We start from the raw sequence: 9,557 nt of genomic DNA on the forward strand, positions 1-9,557 counted from the left end.
TTGGGAACAAAACACCCATGGAAGGAGTTACAGAGACAAAGTTTGGAGCTGTGATGAAAGGATGGACCATCTAGAGACTGCCATATCCAGGGATCCACCCCATAATCAGCTTCCAAACGCTGACACCATTGCATACACCTGGCTACAGCAAGGTAGCCCAACCCTGTATAAAAGGAACTGCTTGGCACCTCCTCTCACTTTTGTTTCTCTTGCTTTTTTTGTTCTCTCTATTGCCTCTTGTTCCCTTGTTCCCCCTCTCTCCCCCTACCCCCTTCTCCACGTGGCCAAGGCAGCCCTCTTCTTCTTTACTCTTCTCTCTGCTTTTCTACAATAAAGCTCTAAAACCATGGACCTTCTTTGCTCATCGAGACCTGGCGTGCTAGAACAATGGCCTTCCCCTACAGAGCCAAGTCTAATCTCCCGCAGGAAGGCTTCCCAGTGTTTCTAACTGCTAAGACCAGACCAAAGACTCTCACCCTTTGGAAACAACCCAGCACCTTCCTGCCCCCCTTCTCCCTTCAGCCTCAGGGCTAACCGAGACACCCTTGGGGCCTCCACTTCGTTCTCAGCTATTCCTCCTTGTCCAGCTATGTCCTGCGATGCCCAAGAGCTAGAACCTGTTGTCATCCTTGGCCTCCCTGAGTCCCAGGGACCCTGGACTGCTCCCTCCCTGCCCCCGCGGACTGGGGTACCAGTGACTTCCCACAGCCAGATGCCCAGACGGGGGCGTGGTGAGCGTGTACAGTCCAACTCCCCTGTCTGCCCACCCAGTGCCCCTGAGCTCTGGCAGGACACAGGTCCCTCCCACGTCTGGCGCCCTACATTCAGTGTCCAAACATGTACTCTTGGCCTCAAGAGCTGTGGTTCACAGATGCAGGTGCCATTCAGAAGTAGGCAGCTGCAGTACTACAGCTCCTTTTTAGGACAACCCTGAGGAACACTGGTGAAAAGAAATCTTCACAGAGATCACAACTTCAGGCAGGGCTCATGCTCATACATTTCCTTGGAAGGAGAAATGGCCAGATGTGGTTGATTCCTGATTCCTGATTCTTGGGCTGTAGACAATGGTTTGGCCAGATAGCTGGGGAAAAGAGCTTGATTAGAGACTTTCTGTTGCGTGTAATTTTAAAAAGGCATGCTTAGTCCTACTTTGGAGCTCTACCCGAGCTCTCTCAACCTCTCATGGCTAGTTTCACCAAGCTGCCAACGACACCCCGTCTTATTCAGCTCCATGAGCTATTTAGCAGCCTATCTGCTAGCTAACACTTTTCCAAGATCCCCACTACAAAGAACAGCCGCTGCCATGTTGGCTGGTCCCTTCCAGAGACTGCCCCCCTTTCCTCTGGCTGGCTTTGCCATGCTGCTCTGCAACCATCCCTCCTGACAATGCCTGGAGCTACCACTGGAGTTCCACAGACCATCCACCTCCGTGGCTGGCTCTGCCAACCGCCAATGACCGTCATGTGGCTGCACCTCCTCTCTTGCCCACCTTAACCGTTGCAAGTGGAAAACACCAACCAGACCATCTTCATATTTAAAATCAACCAGATGATTCAACTGCTGGGTATAGAATCTATTATCCTAAAGACCTAGTCGGGCTATATGGTGCCCATCTCCTCTCTCTTTCATGGCTAAAAAGGGTCTCTTTCTCTATTGTGTAATTCTCTTCATTCCTCGGACCAGAAAACCCGGCTAAATATCTTTGCCCAATGATTAGCTTCTGCTGTCTTTATTTAGCCAACCAAACAAATAGGGAAACTCCCCCTACAACTTTGTGTGAAAGACATTTGGGAAAGAAATATATGGCTAATTTTCTCCAATTGGACAAAGGTTATGAAGCTACTTCTATTCCCTGTGATTGCTCAGGAAAGGGTGATCTCAGTAGATGAGGATTTAAATAATCTAGTAAGGAATATGACTCACTCTGTGAATGAAAATAAACCTCTCTCTTTTGAAATCCCTGTATTTGCCCACTGGTCCATGAACAAAGTGATCATGGTAGCAGGGATGGAAGTTTAAGTTTTCCTTAGGTACATACCATAGTCTAACACAGGATCATGGTAGCAGGGATGGAAGTTTAAGTTTTCCTTAGGTACATACCATAGTCTAACACAGGATTTATATCCAGCTCTAATTTCAGATTCTACAATGGTTCATCAGCGTGGTATGTGTTGTGGGGGATGGGGTGGGGGGGTTGTGTTCATTAGTAACTTAGTTTCTACCAGGGAGATGGCTAAGCAACACAGACACTTCCTCAGATGAAACTGAGATGGTTTATGGGTAAGTTAACAGGTCCAGTAACCATGCTCATTGTTGTTGTTGTTGTGTAGCGATAATTTAAAAAGAGCTATTCCTCTGAGTCCTTATGGTCATGTTCTAACCATTAGCATCTCCTCAGAGTGTGCATAGTCATTAACAGCATTTATTAAACGATTACCACATATTCATCTCAATGGAGCAGGTACCTTCTTCCCCCTTCCCGCACACTAGATCTCAGCTGCTTCTGCTTTACCCAGGACCATTTTTCAAGGCAACGGCTTTGAGTGGCTCTCCACCATTTATTAAGCTTAGATTGGATGCTGTAGATATAGCGATGTGAGAGCATTTTCTGATAGCAAGGGCATCGCTTCATGGTTGCCTGCAAGTGTTGTTTCTCCTGACTTAATTGGAGCCATAAAGTCTAAGCAGGCAACTGGTGCTTACTCTGAAATTTTATTTATAACATAGACTTGAGAGACTCTACGTTGTAAAAGAAGAAGGGTATGTCACGACCACGGGCAAAACATTTTACTTGTATTTGTGTTCAGCTTCTTTCACTGGGTTCTCTGTCCTGGGCTCGACAGCTACAACTCTTTCCATAAGCACGTTGCTTTACAGCGACCAGTACCAATTATTTTCAAGGTTAATGACTTTTCTGCTCTTGCCACCAGCTCCATGCTACTGGTTTCTCCCCCACTCAATTCGTTTTCTTCCACCATAGTCTGAGTTTATATGTTCAACCATAAATCCGAGCCTGTGCTTTTATCTTTATAAATCCTTCTTGGCTTCCTGTTCCCTTCACGGAAAGGAACCCGGTGTTGTCACCTGGCTTATAAAACATCTTCCAACCCAGACCTAGGTTTCTCCTCAAGCCATCTTCTCTGATAGTCTTATCTGGAACTGTTTCCTTCCCCGGTCACAGGCGAATTCCAAACTGTCTTTTTTTTCTTTCCAGTTTATCTCATGACTTTTAAGTCTTGTGTAGATAATTTTTAAGATGCATTTTTAATTTTATGTCTATGTGTGTCTAGCCTGCATGTATATAAATGTACCATGTGCATGTCTGGTGCCCTCAGTGGCTCAAAGGTGAAAGACCCTCTGGAACTGATATTACAGATGGTTGTTTGCCACCACATCAGTTTCTGGGAACTGAACCTGGGTCCTCTGCAAGAATAGTAAGTGTTCTTAACCACAGAAACATCTCTCCAGACATCTGTGTGGCTATATTTGATTGGCATGCAAAAGGATTTGTGTGTTTAATGTGTCGTGTTGGTGAGCTTGTAGATAAGTGTATATTCATGAGATGTAAGCACGCTCAGTTTGATAAACATGCCTGACGCTTCCAATTCCTTGGATTTTTTTTTTCCAGCTAGAAAATATCTTTAAACAGTCTCTGTTCAGCCCTTACATAAGTCATTCCTTGAAGCTGCCGGCCAAGTCCATCTGTTTAGGGGACTAGCAGAGAATTTTGTTCCGTTTATAAGATGAATTTCATTGTGCAGTAGCTTCTCTGTTCATATGTCACTTTCCTACTAAGTCGAGAGCGCCACCTAGAATATCTTACACATCTTTGCATTCTCTGTGACTTGCATAGAGTTTGCCATGTAGCAAGTGCTCAAAAATGGCTGCTGAATGAAGGGAGAAAATCTCCCACCTGGTTAACAAGTATACATATTGCTATTCTCAGGTGATAGCTCAATAATAAGACATAGATGTCATGGTCCCAGCACAAAAAAATCTGATAAGTAAAGCCTCAAAAGTGTCTAACTGAAATAAATGGGCATCTCTCCAGCAGGATTTTGACACAAATAGGTGAGCAGCACTGCTCTTCTGGGCCTGCTGTCATCTCTCGCTCAGCTCCAGAACAATTGTGGAATGAGCTTTTGGCTGGCACTGATAACTTAGGAATTCAAGCTCTGTGAAATGCCACCTCTGTTTCTCTTCCCATCCCCTCACAGAAGGCCCAGGAAAAGCATTAGCTCTCCCAAGTTAGAGCAAATCCCAGCAGAAGGCAGAGTTCTCATGCTCAAATGGGATCGATAGGCTTTGGAACTGTAGGTGAGCATTTTCCTTCCTCTGTCCATAACTATTCACCACCCGCCATCCTTTGCAGAATCATTAATAAACAACAGTAAAGAAACACACACACACACAAAGACACACATGCACACGCACCATCTATAGTCTTTGGACAAATTCTGAAAAGCTTTTGCTTCCACTTGTTAGCTTTCTCCCATCCCAAAAGGCTCACTTTAAAATCTCCCTGGTCCGGGAGGATTTCTGGACTGCTCAACTAGTTTTATCAATGTCAATATTTTCCTCAGCTATTGCCAGTTTTGATCATGGGCTACTGCCAAAATCCATGTATCATTCATCTGTGAGTTTTCCCCCATAGACAGACTGTTTATAAGCTCATATTCCAGTGACAGAAAGCATATGGGTTGACTCATTGTCCTGCAGCCAGCCCAGCATCAACAGTTTGCCTTCACTCGGCTAATTAAACCTTCAAGCCAGATAGCCGGTTATGCTCCTTCACACACATGGCCAAGTATTTGGGAACAGAGAACTCTGGTCATCTTAACAACTGACATGCTTTATCATATGTTTATGGCTCTTTATTTCTTACAGTCTGGATAACATACACATTTGGGGGGTCGCTCCATCAGTTCAGCAGTCTCCAACACAGCTGAGTCGTCAGCACCGTAGTGTGATAACACAGGCATGCGCATAACAGCAGCATGGACTTCCTGTTCGAATTAGCAGATAACAGTAAGCACTTTCAAGAGCTCTCATTCAAACAGCAGAGAGGATGAACTAACTACACAGTTGCTTTCTCTAGTGGCTAATAAAGACACCTATCATTAGATCTCTCTGTACAATTTGAGTTGTCAAAGTTACTATCACTGAAAACAATTTTATTTTTTTTTTTTGAGAAAGGGTCTTACTATGTAGCTCCCGATGCCCTGGAACTCTCTATGTAGAACAAGCTGTTTTCAGATCTGCCAACCTCTGTCTCCCGAGCGCGGGGATAAAAGTCCTGCACTACCACACCTGGCTGAAAACCATTTTAATATCAAAAGTAAAATGGTAGCGAACCCAGCGTCAGAACGCCCACGTTATGGATCCAAATCAGGGAAACTGAACTGTATGTATGCAATGTGAGGATTTTCATGTTTTCTGAAGTTCCATCTTTAATAAGAGGAGAATTGGAAACGAAGTGGTGTTTAACTTGTTACTATTTTGCCATCTCACACTTGGAGAAATAAAGTTGAATTTAGGAACGTATATGTATATTCCCATATGCATGCAATATCAGTTCATGAAAGAAGAGATCATGGATTTGAAGAAGAGGGGGGAAGAGTGTGTGGAGGAAAGGCCAGGCAGAGGTGCTGTAATTATATTATAATCGCAAAAAAGGTGAAATCCCACAAACAACGGCAAAGTGAAGAGGATGCTGTAGGAAAGAGAAAGAAAGGGGGAGAGAAAAGGGATCGGGAAAGATGGAAACAGTGGTAAGAAAACATTTGTCCCTCAATCGGGACGACTCAGAGATCCCCAGGGACACATGGGTAGATGGAGGAATTCGCTCTGGAGAGTGTGTGGCCACAGTGGCGTTGTCTGCTGTGCCTGTCATCTTCCAGCACTACCTTGGCTGCTTCTGTTGCTTGGATTACTGCTCTGCACAGATGGGTGGAGTTAGTGGAAGACTCAGAAGTCGTCACCAATGGGTTTGTGTGGCCTCGGCCCCAGTTTTCTATCAGCAGCCTTAGCAAATTGAAGGCCTTTTCGCAGGAAGGATTCTGAAGTGTATGACAAAGGACGTTGTGAGATTGCTCATAAAATAATATCTGTCTTCAGAGAGTGCTGGGCCCTCACAGACCATAGGGACTAGATGGTTATTGGAGTATAACCAACTCCCATTAATTACAATCCCACATGCCTTCTTCTTAAAGCCTTTCTTTCTGTATCCTGTGTTTTAATTCATTGCTTGACAAAACCCAGATGTTATTTTACTACATATTTTACTCTCAGCAGGGCACAAGCACAGACCCTATAACCATAAACATACTTCCATAGGAAAAGATTAAACAGTGGAAACCATATTAAGAAAAAAATCCACATAGAAGGATATGAAAAGGAAATACTAAAAGAAGAGAAAGGCTGAAAGAAATGTTTTTTATATATGACATACTTCAGAGTCACTACATTAATATATAGCTAATTATACAAAAAAGTTTAGTGGTATAGAAGAAGCTTATGGGAGAATGAAACTGAGTCCTCACTCCCACCCTCCTGGTGGCTGTTTTTGATGCTTTGTTAACAGTTTGGTGCACAGGTAAACATTTAGAACCCAAGTATCCACATGAGCTCCTCAGCCCTCTCCCATCTCTAAAGGATGACTAGTCAGCAGTCTATGGAGAAGGAAGGACACTCCTTGAGTAAGGCTTGCTTAGAGAAATGTCTACTCAGAAGGGGATCTTAATGTCTCGTGATCCTTCTTGGGTCGCATGGCACATGGCTCCTGGTCACCTTCTAGACCGGTGTTTCTCAACCTGTGGGTCACAATGGCTCTGGGGGTCAAACGACCCATCCTCAGGGATCACATATCAGATATCCTGCCTAGGTACATTATGATTCATAACAGTAGCAAAGTTAGTTATGGAGTAGCAACAAAATAATTGTATAGTTGGGGGTCACCACAACAGGAGGGAGTGTTATGAAAAGGTCAGAGCATTAGGAAGGTTGAGGACCACTGTTGTAGATCCCCAGAGGCCCCTCAGCAGGGAGCTCCTTGCCCTCTCAGCATCAGCTGTTGCTATGGAGAGTGTCTGCCTCTCTCCTTTCCTGTCGCCTGTGACAAGGTCCCAGTTTGTGGAAAGGAATGAGGTGTGCTGCACTTTTATTATGACTCGCCCCGAGGTTCAGAGACAGCAGCAGCCTAGAAGCTAAAACCTTGGGATGCTGTTCTCATGTAACATACAAGATCCAGAACCAAAGCTGGGTCTCTTTGCTGAGAGCAAGGATCCTAAGAGATTATAACAGAAAATAAGACGTGATAATTATTGACATTAAAAACTCTACACAATAAAACAGACTGATTGGGAGTGGGTGGACATTCTAAATTTAGTTCCCTTTAAGATCATTCTTGCTAACGCTAATCAAAGACTTCTGCCTTCTTCTTTTTTCCTTTGAATGAATCCCCATGAGCAGGGGATCGTATCATGATTCACACTTAGACCAGTTGCTTCCAGATTCATATCACATCCATTTCCCACTAAATATTCAGATTCACACACACACACCACATTTTCATACAATACACACACAGACAGGCACACTGACACACACACATACACACAGGCACACAGACATACACATGCACACACAGAGGCATACAAAAACACACACAGACACACAGAGGCATATACACAGTACTAGTTTCACTCACACACACAAATACAGACACACTCATATTCTGTGAATCAGAGACTGCGTAGCATGAGCCACTAGGGAGAAACTGAAAATAAAGTCTCAGACACCTCAACATTTGCTGTGCAGTGTGCGAACATTTCCATTTCAGGTCAGCATCTTTGGCAAGGCCAAGGTCATTACTTTCCTTCAGTCTCAAATCTTTTCTCACTATCCTTCAAACCTGCCTTATTCTAAGAGACTTGAATGATGCACAAAATTATACTTAAAGGCCACGTCTTTAGCTATTCAGTTAAAAGTCAATACAGCTTATGTTAATCTAGTTGAATCCCTGGTTAAGAACTTTTAAGTTGGGGGAGGCAGTCTTATTCTTCCCACTCTATTGAAACACACCAATATGAGACAGTGTCCTACTTTACTACAAGAATGAATGTAGCACACCATCTACACATTGTTGGAAAACATATGTTAGAAAGCATGTAACAAATTAATATTCTCAGCATTACAAAAATGTAAGAAAAAAGGAATCCTAATAGCAAAATTGGCAGAAACTGGTACTATTTAGAGAAGAGAAGTAAATAATAAAATAAAAACATGAACATTGTTAAAAATACATAGTCAAAGTGGAGTGTAATGACGCCATTATTGCTAGCCATCATATTTACAAAAAATGTTCAGGGATGACCTGACCACAGAGATGAGATGAGGCCTCTGCCTTCATCGGATAATTTATCACACTTGACCCAGAGAAACAGCTCAGAAATGTGTCATATAATCCTACCCTTTTAAAAAAAATTTTATTGATTTTTACATTTCAAATGTTACCCCCTTTCCAAGTTTCTCCCCCTCCGGAAAACCCCTATCCCACCCTCTCTACCCCTGCTTCTATGAGGATGTTCCTCCACTCACCCACCCACTCCCACCTCCCTGTCTTCAATTCCACTACACTGGGACATCTATCAAGCCTTCATAGGACCAAGGACCTCTCCTCCCATTGATGGCCAACAAGGCCATCCTCTGCTACCTATGCAGCTGGAGCCATGTGTACTCCTTGGTTGATGGCTTAGTCCCTGGGAGCCGGTGGGTGGGTGGGGTCTGGTTGGTTGATGCTGTTGTTCTTCCTATGGGTTGCAAACCCCTTCAACTCTTTTAGTCCTTTCTCTAAGTCCTCTATAAGGGATCTCGGGCTCAGTCCAATTGTTGGCTACAAGCATCTGCCTCTGTATTTGTAAGGCTCTGTCAGGGCCTCTCAGGAGACAGCTATATCAGGCTCCTGTAAGAATTCTACCTTTTAATACCTCTCTATGTTAATTAACTAATTATGTGTACATGTTCATATGTATACACAGGTAGGCATATGCCTGTGTATGTGAAGACCAGAGGTTAACCTTATTGTTGTACTTTGGGAACAGTCCAGCTTGTTCTCTTGTGACAAAGTGTGTCCCTTAATACATGGAACTGGTCAAGTAGTCAGGCAGGCTGGTCTCATGTCTCTACCTCCCCAGAATGAGAGTTAGAAACATAAGCCATACACCCATGGAAGGAGTTACAGAGACAAAGTTTGGAGCTGTGACGAAAGGATGGACCATCTAGAGACTGCCATATCCAGGGTTCCATCCCAGAATCAGCTTCCAAATGCTGATACCATTGCATACACTAGCAAGATTTTGCTGAAAGGACCCAGTCTCTTGTGAGACTATGCTGGGACCTAGCAAACACAGAAGTGGATGCTCACAGTCAGCTATTGGATGGATCACATGGAGGAGCTAGAGAAAGTACCCAAGGAGCTAAAGGGATCTGCAGCCCTATAGGTGGAACAACATTATGAACTAACCAGTACCCCAGAGCTCTTGACTCTAGCTGCATAT

The sequence above is a fragment of the Mus caroli genome, chromosome 3 (genome assembly GCF_900094665.2).
Source record: "Mus caroli chromosome 3, CAROLI_EIJ_v1.1, whole genome shotgun sequence".
Taxonomy (NCBI): domain Eukaryota; kingdom Metazoa; phylum Chordata; class Mammalia; order Rodentia; family Muridae; genus Mus; species Mus caroli.